Here is a 17579-nt window from a genome sequence, read left to right as displayed (position 1 = left end):
AAGTCAAAGGTTACAAGTATTGTTTAACCATGATCGATAGATTTACCAGATGGCCGGAAGCTATACCTCTTCAGGATATGCAAGCTAGTACAGTAGCCGACGCATTCTATGCAAATTGGATATGCCGATTTGGAGCACCCATCACGATCACCACCGATCAAGGATCTCAATTCGAATCTGCTTTATTCACAGCATTGGCAAACCTAATCGGTGCTAAGAAAATTAGGACGACTCCGTACCACCCAGCATCGAATGGGATGATTGAACGTTGGCACAGAACGGTGAAAACTGCTTTGATGTGCAACCCTCAAATTTGTTGGATGGAACTCCTACCTACAGTACTACTAGGACTCAGGACAGCCTTGAAAGAAGACATCAATGCTACGTGTGCAGAATTAGTTTACGGGACCACGCTGCGCTTACCAGGAGAATTTTTCATTAACCAAGAATTACCAATGGAACCGCAAATATTCCTGGAAAAATTCAGATTACATATGCGAGGATTACGTCCAACTCCGACAGCACACCATTCCAAAACAAAAATATTCCTGTTAAAAGGACTAAAAGACTGTACACATATTTTTCTAAGGAATGACGCAGTAAAGAAACCACTCGAACCACCATTCTCAGGACCGTTTAAAGTGATCAAGAGATTGGACGACACACGAATGGTAATCGACGCTGAAGGAGAGGTAAAAACAATTTCCATCAACAGGGTAAAGCCAGCATTTATAATTAAAGAAGAAGATAACACATCCCAGGCAAGCACACCCTCGTCACATCAATGGGGATCAACCATGGACCCACCAAGGAAAACATACGGCAAATCAGTGTCATTCCGGTGAATGTCACTTGGAGGGGAGTAGCTGTGGCGGTCCGAGGTAGTTCAACCACCAAACACCAGAGGGAAACAGAACGTCCCTAAGTTACACATCTATGTACAAACCAATTTAAGACAATTATAATTTTGAAATATCCTGTTCTTGTTCCTGTGGAATCCGTCGAGTCCACATGTTTTTCAAAAGGCATCTCGTATTACTACACGTGTGGGATAAATTACATACTTTCTGTAAAAGATCATTTGTATAATAATTTGCATTCGACATATGGAAATACACAGACTACCGAAAGGAAAATAATTCCCTAGTGTTAAATATAGTCAATTCCACTATAGCGGTACTAATATAAAATTTATCCGACGAATAACTTTAATAAACCTTTGCTTTTCCTTGCACGTATTCCACCAAAAACTCACAATGCTCGTAATAAATAATATATACCACATCAACTATTATATTGTGAGTGTTTTTGGCCTCAAGTGGGTCAAACCCCTTAACGACAGCTGTCGGTATCGCTAACTATCGACAGTTATCGCTTGCGCTAACGAATGAGCGATTCTGTAACTTTAGCTTTACGACAATAGTCGGTGCAACTCATATTTGTACATACATACGATAACGATAAAATTCGTTAAGGTTCTAGGGAAGTTGGTAATATTGGTGTATTTAATACCAACCGAAATATGAATTTTTGTGTTACTTGACTATATCAATTTTGACTATAGCAATTCTTACTATAGCAAAATTATCATATTTTATTTAAAAGAAGTATTAAAACGTAAGTATATTTTAATTAAAATAAGTATTAAAAATTAATGTTTTAACATTTTTTTGAGTTAGACAATGTACAGTTAGTGCCTGTGTGCTATAGTTAAATAATATAATTAATTCTATATTTTAGAGAAAACCTCTGCATATATATATATATATATAGTTATTTTTAAATATAAAAATTGGAAAAATATTAAATTTTATTTCCTACGATTTTTACTGTAAGCCTTAATTTATAAAGAAAATTTATTGTAAGTACTTTTTTGTGATTTCTGAATATTAATTTAAGAAATATTTGTGACATTTATTATATTTACTTTCTCGGTAAACTTCTACCGACGCCTATCACGGTCGTCGTTAAGTTAACGATAGAATTCGGTAGCGACCGCCCTTTTTAACGACAATTATCGAAAACTTTGTGTTACAGAATCGCTCTTAGCGATATCTCTCGGTAACTCGATTCAATTACCGAAAGTTGTCGATAACTAGTTACTGAATCCATATAGACGGAAGTTACAGAATCGCTCTTTTCGTTACTGCAAGCGACAACTATCGGTAGTTAGCGATACCGACAATCATCGCTGGGAAGTTACAGAATCCCATGGGTGCGTTCGTTTTTGTGCTGGCAGTACTGGCAGTACTACGTCATCACAGTGTATTGCAATCAATGTTCGTTTTTTTTTTTTGGAGCTGTCAACTCCCCATATTGCGATTGCAGTGCAACCTCTATACAGGACGTTGAACATTTAATACTCTACAGCAACTTGACAGAAACATATAGAGCCGAAATCATCAGTATACTAAGGAAATACGATATTATTACAAGTTACAACAGTATTAAAATAGTTCATGATTTGGAAGAAAATGACTTGAAAAAAATATGCTCCATTTTAAATAACATTTCTAAGATGACAATCCAGAAATAAGATAGTATATACGACTAGGTGCGGCGACACTTTGCCACCCGGGAGTAGTAATTTCGCTCTATGAGGTTGGCAGCACTTAGCGCTTGAAGCATTTTATTCAAGATGCGATCTCATAGCAAATTTGGGTAGGGGGTCAATTGTCCTACTTTTCTATAGTGTCAAAATGGCGGCGGTGGTAACAATATTCATAGGGAGTAGCAGATCTATATTAACCATATGAATGTGGTCAAATTTAAATGACCATGTTGTCTAGGTACACTCTGTACCAAAAGTTAATTACAAAGTTAAGTTATATATTTGACAGATTGAAGATAATCGAAAGTGCTGGAAGAAATTGAAATATATATATTAAAAGAAAATAATACAAAATAAAGTAATTAAAAAAGGAGTGACTGACAGTAAAAATTGTGACCAAAACCAGGGTACAAGGAAGATTGATTTTTAGATGAGTAACCTATTAATATTATATTTTTAATTTGTTGAAGAAAGAAACGATGCTTTGTGGTATTTTTAAATATTTGTTGCAGGTAATTAGAATTTGAAAGGATACTGCAACAGATGATGTCTCACTGGATGGCTCGTAGGAAGTAGTATTGTAAGATTAATGTAGGCGAAAGTCAAATATCAATATAAACATTTAACCATCTTAACTCCCAGTAAGTATATATATATATATATATATAATGATGTTTAAAGTCCTTAGCACATCTCAAGACATACTCTGTCACAGACATGCAGCTATCGTTGTGTAGTAAAATTCATTTCAGTAAGCAGTAAAACATTTTTGTGATTAATGATATATATTGCCACTCATTTATTTTCATATTTATATTAATTTGATATAATATCATTGCAGATACATATTGCATCTATGATGTCTTAGTTTGAGATAATTCTTTCTTGAAAAGAATTTGTACCTAAAGCATTGCCTGTCAATTGCTCGTACCTGCTCCATTGTTAGCAAAGATGAAAAAGTCCTGAAAGACTATAGTCTATTAGAGTGAATAATGATGTAGACTTATGATAGCCAGTTGACAAGGTATCTTAATTTGAAAGAAGTGACAAGTAAGCAAAACAGGTTAACAAAAGAAGAAACCTCTTGACAAAGAGAATAAGGTTCAAGAAAATTGTACCATACCAATATAAAATTGAATGATCAACAATAACTACAAGTACATAGTTTATGCAGACTAACCATTGCAAGAAAAATTGAATGCATCAATTTTTACTGACAGGCGACAATCTTAAAGCAGGAAGTGAGCAGATATCCTTCTGCGAGAAGACACATAAGAAATTTATAGTGCAATGGAGGGGATTAGAATTAAAGCAAATTTTCTGTCACAAATTAATATTCATTTTATTTTACAAACGTTTAACTTAATATTCAAATGTATTAGTAGCATAATACATTTTATGTAAAATACTCTTTAATTCAGACTTTTCTATTAACGAAAATACTATTCATTTAGCTAGTAAAGAAAATATTCTTGCTTTTAACTTTATTTACTCTAAATTATAAAAAGATTACTTCTTCAAACTAAAATGCAATAAGAATATTTACATTGGATCTTTTCTAAACCTCTTACTATTTGCATCGAAGAAGGTCTTATGCAAAATTTGGATATATTTTTGTTACAGAAAAATAGTATTTATCTTGCATTTACAAGTATGTTAATCGTATATTTGACAGATTCTACTAGGATAGGGCTCCTTGGATATACAATATACTGCTCTCGTTTTCTTTTAGAGACATGTGTTTCGTTTTCAAAAGCGGTATTATTTCAGCTGTAAAATAATGGAAAAAAACTTAAGTTTAACGTATATCTATGATAAAATGTAATATAAAATTTATATATGATGTGTTTGAGCATAGTTCAATGATCGCTGTCGTCATGATTGTTCGGGTATTCTTAATAATATATTAGACTAATTTGTTTTGCATAATAAGTACTAACTTCGCCTAACCGAAACACAAAAAAAGAATAATTGAAAGATCACATTTTTCAATAAGTGGTCATTATATTTTTATTAAAATGTTAATATGTATATGTAAATAAATATATTTTATAATATATATATATATATATGTTCTTCAAAAACTTTCATTCTTAGCATCACATTATGTTTTCTTCCTATTAAATTACTTCTATTGTTCAAATTTTCATCTAAAATGTATATTTTTTCATAAAATTGACAGTCCTATGTTAGACAAATCACTTAATATATTAATATATAATAATACATAGTACTTTAGGCTATGTATTGAAATAGAAATTTTTTTGTTTCATATTCTTTACTTCTGATATGTGCGCTGCTAAAGCTTATTGAATCCCGGTTGGTTGTCAAAGACGCGGTAAGCTTTGGCGGTACTTCAAATACTTTAATACACACAGAATAGACTGGTTTATCATAAGACACTTAGTTCCATGCGAAGATTCGTTATAGACAGTGGTGGTCGCGTTCTCCTGAATACAATTTTGTAGACATTTCAACACCCTTATTACTTACAAGATTCGTTAGCTTAATATATTTATATATATAATATTTTTGGAAAATCGCGAAAAAATGAATAATTATAAAATAACAAGAACCATATATGAGGACGGTTACTGTTATTATAAAAATGTGACTAAAAAAGTGAAAAATGGAATTGAAGTAGTGTAAATATATATAATTGAAAATTAACATTAATGCTACAGATGTGAAGAAGTGCTAATTTTTTATGTTTACAGCTATTTAAAATGTAAAAATAAAGACTGTAAAGGAAGTGCAAAGATTATTAATAATAAATTTACTCCTATAAAAATTCACACGCACGAGAAAGATCATAAATATGTTAAAACTGCATTATTTCGAGAAGAAATATTTTCCTCTGTGAAAAACCTTCCTATCTCTATAAGAAATTCTTATAATTATAAATCAAAACAGTAAGAGCTGTCAATATACAAAAAGTTTTACCTATAAACATTTATAATTTAATAACTATTTCTTTTAATTTATTTAGATACGTTGCAGCATCTCAAATTACGAGTTTTAAAAGTATTAAAAGTACGCTGAAAAGGCAGAGAGTTCGCTGTTGCCCTTTTATCCCGAAAACATTAAAAGATATTGCTTCTATACGTAACAATGAAGTTTGGCTAGAGACTTTGCAGTTTTTTATAAATGATGAGAGGCATTCAATCTCCATTGAAGTGATACAAATTGGTACAGAATATCAAATCATTCTGTATAATAAAGAACTTTTAGAAATGTTTGATAATGTAGCAGATTTTTGCATAGACGCTACTTATTATTCTATGCCAAAGTTAAAAGACATTTATCAATTATTGAGTATTATGGGCAAAGTGAATAACATGGTAATTATTATATATTTTGGAATTCTTTGTACGTGTGAGATGAAAAGTTACACCTAAAAAGAAGTACACAACTGAGACAAATGAAATGCAAACATTTACCAAATATTTACCATTTCATTAGCATGTTCGTTTGGAATTTTCAAATCGAGTTATTTAAAGTTATTTTATAAAACAATTATTAACACTTCTATCGCTTTGAATTGAATGTTTGGAATCATAGCCTATTCTACTTTTATTAAATTTTTATTTCAGGCAATAATAATTAATATCTGAATTTTTACTTAAATGGCAATCAAAAAGCAATTAATTTCAGCATTTTTACACACATAGTAAAAGCGTATATTTTTGAAACGTGTAGGTTAAATGTTAATGTTTGAATATAGTCCTTCAGAAAGCTCTCGGTATCTGTTACATTAATATTATGAAATTCCGTACAATAAGAAGAACATTTTACAATTTATATGACCGGTGCTAGGCAATAGCTACGCACTATAAAATAACTCGCTCGAATTTGCTCCTGAGATTAAAAAGAAAATATACTCTGTTGGCTAAAAAAAACCACGATATTCAATTTTAAGGAGTATATTCGATATAGACTAGTGTATGTATTCATTTGATTAATTTATACATGATTGAATTTTATTTATATCAGTTTCTGCCGTTCCTGTGGATTTTAATGACTGGAAAACGTGAAAATATTTACATTGAAATATTTCAATTTTTAAAAGGAACTCTATTAAAAAAAATTAATGTTAATAGTATGATATCGGATTTCGAAATAGGACTAATTAATGCAATAAAAAGGGTGTTTCCATGTTGTATACTGAAAGGATATTACTTTCACTATGTGCACGTAAGTTATTTTTATAATTAAATACGCTTGCAGGTTTTCCACATGAACTGCTATTATCCTAATTACCGTGAAAGTAATATTTGATATGCTATAATCTTAAAAGCAATACTGATGATATACACCATAGTGCCTAAATATTTTATGAATATTTTTTATAAAAGTATTTTATTTTATTAAGACAAAAAATTAAAAAAGAAAAATAATTATCGTATGCTGTCTTCACAGTGCTTTATCAAATACCATTGAAAATCATTGCATTTTGAAGGTGTACGATAATATTTGTTTAATCAAAATTACAAAACACAAAGAGCAGTATAACATATATTATAATAGTATTTGTTATGTGGAAATGGTGCTTTGGATATTTAAAGGGCAGGTAATTTTTCTTTAATGGAATATATATTTCTTTGTTTTTTTTATTTAAATCACATCTTCATTGTACCATTAAGTCCATGCATATGATATACATATATTTTTACATTTACACAAAATTTAGTAGTATGTTATATATGTGAAACTACTAAATTTTGTGTAAATGTAAAAATATATGTATATCATATGCATGGACTTAATGGTACAATGAAGATGTGATTTAAATAAAAAAAACAAAGAAATATATATTCCATTAAAGAAAAATTACCTGCCCTTTAAATATCCAAAGCACCATTTCCACATAACAAATACTATTATAATATATGTTATACTGCTCTTTGTGTTTTGTAATTTTGATTAAACAAATATTATCGTACACCTTCAAAATGCAATGATTTTCAATGGTATTTGATAAAGCACTGTGAAGACAGCATACGATAATTATTTTTCTTTTTTAATTTTTTGTCTTAATAAAATAAAATACTTTTATAAAAAATATTCATAAAATATTTAGGCACTATGGTGTATATCATCAGTATTGCTTTTAAGATTATAGCATATCAAATATTACTTTCACGGTAATTAGGATAATAGCAGTTCATGTGGAAAACCTGCAAGCGTATTTAATTATAAAAATAACTTACGTGCACATAGTGAAAGTAATATCCTTTCAGTATACAACATGGAAACACCCTTTTTATTGCATTAATTAGTCCTATTTCGAAATCCGATATCATACTATTAACATTAATTTTTTTTAATAGAGTTCCTTTTAAAAATTGAAATATTTCAATGTAAATATTTTCACGTTTTCCAGTCATTAAAATCCACAGGAACGGCAGAAACTGATATAAATAAAATTCAATCATGTATAAATTAATCAAATGAATACATACACTAGTCTATATCGAATATACTCCTTAAAATTGAATATCGTGGTTTTTTTTAGCCAACAGAGTATATTTTCTTTTTAATCTCAGGAGCAAATTCGAGCGAGTTATTTTATAGTGCGTAGCTATTGCCTAGCACCGGTCATATAAATTGTAAAATGTTCTTCTTATTGTACGGAATTTCATAATATTAATGTAACAGATACCGAGAGCTTTCTGAAGGACTATATTCAAACATTAACATTTAACCTACACGTTTCAAAAATATACGCTTTTACTATGTGTGTAAAAATGCTGAAATTAATTGCTTTTTGATTGCCATTTAAGTAAAAATTCAGATATTAATTATTATTGCCTGAAATAAAAATTTAATAAAAGTAGAATAGGCTATGATTCCAAACATTCAATTCAAAGCGATAGAAGTGTTAATAATTGTTTTATAAAATAACTTTAAATAACTCGATTTGAAAATTCCAAACGAACATGCTAATGAAATGGTAAATATTTGGTAAATGTTTGCATTTCATTTGTCTCAGTTGTGTACTTCTTTTTAGGTGTAACTTTTCATCTCACACGTACAAAGAATTCCAAAATATATAATAATTACCATGTTATTCACTTTGCCCATAATACTCAATAATTGATAAATGTCTTTTAACTTTGGCATAGAATAATAAGTAGCGTCTATGCAAAAATCTGCTACATTATCAAACATTTCTAAAAGTTCTTTATTATACAGAATGATTTGATATTCTGTACCAATTTGTATCACTTCAATGGAGATTGAATGCCTCTCATCATTTATAAAAAACTGCAAAGTCTCTAGCCAAACTTCATTGTTACGTATAGAAGCAATATCTTTTAATGTTTTCGGGATAAAAGGGCAACAGCGAACTCTCTGCCTTTTCAGCGTACTTTTAATACTTTTAAAACTCGTAATTTGAGATGCTGCAACGTATCTAAATAAATTAAAAGAAATAGTTATTAAATTATAAATGTTTATAGGTAAAACTTTTTGTATATTGACAGCTCTTACTGTTTTGATTTATAATTATAAGAATTTCTTATAGAGATAGGAAGGTTTTTCACAGAGGAAAATATTTCTTCTCGAAATAATGCAGTTTTAACATATTTATGATCTTTCTCGTGCGTGTGAATTTTTATAGGAGTAAATTTATTATTAATAATCTTTGCACTTCCTTTACAGTCTTTATTTTTACATTTTAAATAGCTGTAAACATAAAAAATTAGCACTTCTTCACATCTGTAGCATTAATGTTAATTTTCAATTATATATATTTACACTACTTCAATTCCATTTTTCACTTTTTTAGTCACATTTTTATAATAACAGTAACCGTCCTCATATATGGTTCTTGTTATTTTATAATTATTCATTTTTTCGCGATTTTCCAAAAATATTATATATATAAATATATTAAGCTAACGAATCTTGTAAGTAATAAGGGTGTTGAAATGTCTACAAAATTGTATTCAGGAGAACGCGACCACCACTGTCTATAACGAATCTTCGCATGGAACTAAGTGTCTTATGATAAACCAGTCTATTCTGTGTGTATTAAAGTATTTGAAGTACCGCCAAAGCTTACCGCGTCTTTGACAACCAACCGGGATTCAATAAGCTTTAGCAGCGCACATATCAGAAGTAAAGAATATGAAACAAAAAAATTTCTATTTCAATACATAGCCTAAAGTACTATGTATTATTATATATTAATATATTAAGTGATTTGTCTAACATAGGACTGTCAATTTTATGAAAAAATATACATTTTAGATGAAAATTTGAACAATAGAAGTAATTTAATAGGAAGAAAACATAATGTGATGCTAAGAATGAAAGTTTTTGAAGAACATATATATATATATATATTATAAAATATATTTATTTACATATACATATTAACATTTTAATAAAAATATAATGACCACTTATTGAAAAATGTGATCTTTCAATTATTCTTTTTTTGTGTTTCGGTTAGGCGAAGTTAGTACTTATTATGCAAAACAAATTAGTCTAATATATTATTAAGAATACCCGAACAATCATGACGACAGCGATCATTGAACTATGCTCAAACACATCATATATAAATTTTATATTACATTTTATCATAGATATATGTTAAACTTAAGTTTTTTTCCATTATTTTACAGCTGAAATAATACCGCTTTTGAAAACGAAACACATGTCTCTAAAAGAAAACGAGAGCAGTATATTGTATATCCAAGGAGCCCTATCCTAGTAGAATCTGTCAAATATACGATTAACATACTTGTAAATGCAAGATAAATACTATTTTTCTGTAACAAAAATATATCCAAATTTTGCATAAGACCTTCTTCGATGCAAATAGTAAGAGGTTTAGAAAAGATCCAATGTAAATATTCTTATTGCATTTTAGTTTGAAGAAGTAATCTTTTTATAATTTAGAGTAAATAAAGTTAAAAGCAAGAATATTTTCTTTACTAGCTAAATGAATAGTATTTTCGTTAATAGAAAAGTCTGAATTAAAGAGTATTTTACATAAAATGTATTATGCTACTAATACATTTGAATATTAAGTTAAACGTTTGTAAAATAAAATGAATATTAATTTGTGACAGAAAATTTGCTTTAATTCTAATCCCCTCCATTGCACTATAAATTTCTTATGTGTCTTCTCGCAGAAGGATATCTGCTCACTTCCTGCTTTAAGATTGTCGCCTGTCAGTAAAAATTGATGCATTCAATTTTTCTTGCAATGGTTAGTCTGCATAAACTATGTACTTGTAGTTATTGTTGATTATTCAATTTTATATTGGTATGGTACAATTTTCTTGAACCTTATTCTCTTTGTCAAGAGGTTTCTTCTTTTGTTAACCTGTTTTGCTTACTTGTCACTTCTTTCAAATTAAGATACCTTGTCAACTGGCTATCATAAGTCTACATCATTATTCACTCTAATAGACTATAGTCTTTCAGGACTTTTTCATCTTTGCTAACAATGGAGCAGGTACGAGCAATTGACAGGCAATGCTTTAGGTACAAATTCTTTTCAAGAAAGAATTATCTCAAACTAAGACATCATAGATGCAATATGTATCTGCAATGATATTATATCAAATTAATATAAATATGAAAATAAATGAGTGGCAATATATATCATTAATCACAAAAATGTTTTACTGCTTACTGAAATGAATTTTACTACACAACGATAGCTGCATGTCTGTGACAGAGTATGTCTTGAGATGTGCTAAGGACTTTAAACATCATTATATATATATATATATATATATACTTACTGGGAGTTAAGATGGTTAAATGTTTATATTGATATTTGACTTTCGCCTACATTAATCTTACAATACTACTTCCTACGAGCCATCCAGTGAGACATCATCTGTTGCAGTATCCTTTCAAATTCTAATTACCTGCAACAAATATTTAAAAATACCACAAAGCATCGTTTCTTTCTTCAACAAATTAAAAATATAATATTAATAGGTTACTCATCTAAAAATCAATCTTCCTTGTACCCTGGTTTTGGTCACAATTTTTACTGTCAGTCACTCCTTTTTTAATTACTTTATTTTGTATTATTTTCTTTTAATATATATATTTCAATTTCTTCCAGCACTTTCGATTATCTTCAATCTGTCAAATATATAACTTAACTTTGTAATTAACTTTTGGTACAGAGTGTACCTAGACAACATGGTCATTTAAATTTGACCACATTCATATGGTTAATATAGATCTGCTACTCCCTATGAATATTGTTACCACCGCCGCCATTTTGACACTATAGAAAAGTAGGACAATTGGGTAGAGGGTAAAGTGCCATAATATTTTCCTATAGCAAATTTAAGGAACTTTGGGTGAGTAGTTTATATTATGCAGCACATGCCCTCTACCGGTAGAGGGTAAAGTGCCATAATATTTTCCTATAGCAAATTTAAGGAACTTTGGGTGAGTAGTTTATATTATGCAGCACATGCCCTCTACCGTCTCATCAACTATAAAATAATATGATATAGTAATGTTCATCCTTCCTTAAACATTTATGTACTGTATGAGGTTAATTTGGAGAATATGAAATCATATATTTTTTCTTTCAGTTACAAAATGTTGACTGTATAATAGTTTTGAAATGCAAACTATTCTTATTTTTTATTGAAATTAAATAAAACTTATTCAGAAAACATACAAACACATTTTGATTATGCATGTCTACACAATTTAGTGGATACATTGACGTGTTTAATATTATCCTTTACTAAGGAGCGAACTCATAAATAGGTAAAACTTGTATGCATGTTTAAACAAATATTTGTATTCCTTTTTAGTGTTTCTTCGTCTTCAATAAAATAATTGTTTTTCATAAATTACGTAATGCTTTACTATTATTTTTTATGATACCATATAATCGTTTACAAATTCCCCTTTTCATATTACACAATTTTAATGTTTTCTACACTAAAGCTGAAGATATTTTTGATGAAGAATAATAGTTATAGCCTTTCTAAGCACTCGCCTTTGAGAACCTTATAATTTCAGCATCACTTATCTACACCCAGATTTTAACAGTCTAATCTCACTAGTGTTATAGCTGTTACTTATTGTATTTTAAAGTTGCTTTTTATATTCCTCTTTTTTATAATATGAAAAGTAATTAATACACTTTATTTTAATAAATATTTACACAGACGTGCCAAATCTCATTTTCCTCATTTTTAAAAATGGTCGGAGACGATTCTTGTGGATCTTATTGTGTTATAAACGAACCTGATTTTGAAATTACTCCAGTACATCAGATTTTTTTTTAATTTTTAGCTTAAATAGTACAAAATGGCTTTTTTCGCCATTTTCATTATTTTACTTCAGAGAACGAATTTTGTTTAAATTCCACAATTAAACCATATAGTATTATTCGTTAGCTTTAAAATCCATTTTCAAAACTTATTATACTAGCAGGATGCGATGCAATAGTGGTAATTTACAAAAAGAAAATTTGTTCTCTAAAATAAAAATCATAAACTGAGGAAAACAGCCGTTTTTCAGCCATTTAACTGATATTTCAAAACACCTGATGTGATAGAGAAATTTCAAAGCCACATTCATATTCAGTAAAAAAAATGGAAGAATTGCACCCCCCCCCCCCCTCCTTCCCGTCCATTCTTGAAACTGAGAAAATTGAATTTTCCAGGTCTGTGTTATTGTTGAAGATATAAAGTCGTAGCAAACTATACATATTACAATAATAGCATAGATACCACACATGCTACCATAGGAGTTGTTGAATTGTTCTCATCTTTTCACACCGTTCAGAAAATACTTGTGAAATTTCCTTTATGGCTGCTGGTAAAAATTCCTCCATTTCCTTATCTCATTCTTGTATGACAATTCCAAATATTTTCTTCTTTTATATATAAGTTGAACTTCCTGTAATCATTAAACACGGTATGAGGATCTTAATTGCAGCTTCGAAACTCGACATATAATAATAATATGAAAAATACATTAGAATATTACAAATAATATCAAAGCAATAGACCTATTAAAGACACTATCTCAACTAGACCTAAGACTGTATGATGAAATTTTTCTAATTAAATAGTCAAGAGTACTTTCGATATGTAAAGTATTAGTGTTAATCAAGCATATAAACACAATATATAACATGCTATTGTTAGACAATATGTCAAAAATTACTAAGTTGATCTTTCACTCTTTGTCGAAGGGTATGGAAATTATTCTTTGGGAGATTTCCATTCTATGTAAACTTCAGATCAATAAAAAATTGAAGATGGCTTACAATAAATAAATGATTAAATCTGTAAAATAAACAAAATACATCCACAAAGCATACAAAAGATTTATTCTTGAATATGCACTTATTATATACAAAAGATATACTTATCTAAAAGTATTTTTGTTATATTCTTTGTGCATATGCCATATGGCATCAATATGTATAGTGAATGACAGGCCATTTCTCTTTGGTTTTCTTACAGAGATGGTTATTATACTTTTAATTCTTTTATGCCTCAAACTTTCTATATTACTTATTATAATCTTTTAATTTCAGCTGTAAGTATCAATGCACACACATTTACATGAAAACATTTTTGGATTACTTGTGTTCGTAAGTTTCTTGTACTCGCACGCATGCGCACAAAATACATTATAATATAGTCTACTCATCGAAAGCTCCATCCCTAGAAAGTAACTATAAAATTTTATGGCACTTTACCCTCTACCCCCTCTACCGTCTCATCAACTATAAAATAATATGATATAGTAATGTTCATCCTTCCTTAAACATTTATGTACTGTATGAGGTTAATTTGGAGATTATGAAATCATATATTTTTTCTTTCAGTTACAAAATGTTGACTGTATAATAGTTTTGAAATGCAAACTATTCTTATTTTTTATTGAAATTAAATAAAACTTATTCAGAAAACATACAAACACATTTTGATTATGCATGTCTACACAATTTAGTGGATACATTGACGTGTTTAATATTATCCTTTACTAAGGAGCGAACTCATAAATAGGTAAAACTTGTATGCATGTTTAAACAAATATTTGTATTCCTTTTTTAGTGTTTCTTCGTTTTCAATAAAATATTTTTTTTTTCATAAATTACGTAATGCTTTACTATTATTTTTTATGATACCATATAATCGTTTACAAATTCCACTTTTCATATTACACAATTTTAATGTTTTCTACACTAAAGCTGAAGATATTTTTGATGAAGAATAATAGTTATAGCCTTTCTAAACACTCGCCTTTGAGAACCTTATAATTTCAGCATCACTTATCTACACCCAGATTTTAACAGTCTAATCTCACTAGTGTTATAGCTGTTACTTATTGTATTTTAAAGTTGCTTTTTATATTCCTCTTTTTTATAATATGAAAAGTAATTAATACACTTTATTTTAATAAATATTTACACAGACGTGCCAAATCTCATTTTCCTCATTTTTAAAAATGGTGGGAGACGATTCTTGTTGATCTTATTGTGTTGTAAACGAACCTGATTTTGAAATTACTCCAGTACATCAGATTTTTTTTTAATTTTTAGCTTAAATAGTACAAAATGGCTTTTTTCGCCATTTTCATTATTTTACTTCAGAGAACGAATTTTGTTTAAATTCCACAATTAAACCATATAGTATTATTCGTTAGCTTTAAAATCCATTTTCAAAACTTATTATACTAGCAGGATGCGATGCAATAGTGGTAATTTACAAAAAGAAAATTTGTTCTCTAAAATAAAAATCATAAACTGAGGAAAACAGCCGTTTTTCAGCCATTTAACTGATATTTCAAAACACCTGATGTGATAGAGAAATTTCAAAGCCACATTCATATTCAGTAAAAAAAATGGAAGAATTGCCCCCCCCCCCCCCCTCCTTCCCGTCCATTCTTGAAACTGAGAAAATTGAATTTTCCAGGTCTGTGTTATTGTTGAAGATATAATGTCGTAGCAAACTATACATATTACAATAATAGCATAGATACCACACATGCTACCATATAGGAGTTGTTGAATTGTTCTCATCTTTTCACACCGTTCAGAAAATACTTATGAAATTTCCTTTATGGCTGCTGGTAAAAATTCCTCCATTTCCTTATCTCATTCTTGTATGACAATTCCAAATATTTTCTTCTTTTATATATAAGTTGAACTTCCTGTAATCATTAAACACGGTATGAGGATCTTAATTGCAGCTTCGAAACTCGATATATAATAATAATATGAAAAATACATTAGAATATTACAAATAATATCAAATCAACAGACCTATTAAAGACACTATCTCAACTAGACCTAAGACTGTATGATGAAATTTTTCTAATTAAATAGTCAAGAGTACTTTCGATATGTAAAGTATTAGTGTTAATCAAGCATATAAACACAATATATAACATGCTATTGTTAGACAATATGTCAAAAATTACTAAGTTGATCTTTCACTCTTTGTCGAAGGGTATGGAAATTATTCTGTGGGAGATTTCCATTCTATGTAAACTTCAGATCAATAAAAAATTGAAGATGGCTTACAATAAATAAATGATTAAATCTGTAAAATAAACAAAATACATCCACAAAGCATACAAAAGATTTATTCTTGAATATGCACTTATTATATACAAAAGATATACTTATCTAAAAGTATTTTTGTTATATTCTTTGTGCATATGCCATATGGCATCAATATGTATAGTGAATGACAGGCCATTTCTCTTTGGTTTTCTTACAGAGATGGTTATTATACTTTTAATTCTTTTATGCCTCAAACTTTCTATATTACTTATTATAATCTTTTAATTTCAGCTGTAAGTATCAATGCACACACATTTACATGAAAACATTTTTGGATTACTTGTGTTCGTAAGTTTCTTCTACTCGCACGCATGCGCACAAAATACATTATAATATAGTCTACTCATCGAAAGCTCCATCCCTAGAAAGTAACTATAAAATTTTATGGCACTTTACCCTCTACCGACAATTGACCCCCTACCCAAATTTGCTATGAGATCGCATCTTGAATAAAATGCTTCAAGCGCTAAGTGCTGCCAACCTCATAGAGCGAAATTACTACTCCCGGGTGGCAAAGTGTCGCCGCACCTAGTCGTATATACTATCTTATTTCTGGATTGTCATCTTAGAAATGTTATTTAAAATGGAGCATATTTTTTTCAAGTCATTTTCTTCCAAATCATGAACTATTTTAATACTGTTGTAACTTGTAATAATATCGTATTTCCTTAGTATACTGATGATTTCGGCTCTATATGTTTCTGTCAAGTTGCTGTAGAGTATTAAATGTTCAACGTCCTGTATAGAGGTTGCACTGCAATCGCAATATGGGGAGTTGACAGCTCCAAAAAAAAAAAACGAACATTGATTGCAATACACTGTGATGACGTAGTACTGCCAGTACTGCCAGCACAAAAACGAACGCACCCATGGGATTCTGTAACTTCCCAGCGATGATTGTCGGTATCGCTAACTACCGATAGTTGTCGCTTGCAGTAACGAAAAGAGCGATTCTGTAACTTCCGTCTATATGGATTCAGTAACTAGTTATCGACAACTTTCGGTAATTGAATCGAGTTACCGAGAGATATCGCTAAGAGCGATTCTGTAACACAAAGTTTTCGATAATTGTCGTTAAAAAGGGCGGTCGCTACCGAATTCTATCGTTAACTTAACGACGACCGTGATAGGCGTCGGTAGAAGTTTACCGAGAAAGTAAATATAATAAATGTCACAAATATTTCTTAAATTAATATTCAGAAATCACAAAAAAGTACTTACAATAAATTTTCTTTATAAATTAAGGCTTACAGTAAAAATCGTAGGAAATAAAATTTAATATTTTTCCAATTTTTATATTTAAAAATAACTATATATATATATATATATGCAGAGGTTTTCTCTAAAATATAGAATTAATTATATTATTTAACTATAGCACACAGGCACTAACTGTACATTGTCTAACTCAAAAAAATGTTAAAACATTAATTTTTAATA

The sequence above is a fragment of the Prorops nasuta genome, unplaced genomic scaffold (assembly GCF_024137725.1).
Source record: "Prorops nasuta isolate Cenicafe-Biocafe unplaced genomic scaffold, Cenicafe_Pnas_1.2 PNAS00024, whole genome shotgun sequence".
NCBI lineage: Eukaryota > Metazoa > Arthropoda > Insecta > Hymenoptera > Bethylidae > Prorops > Prorops nasuta.
Note: the sequence above shows the minus strand (reverse complement) of the source record.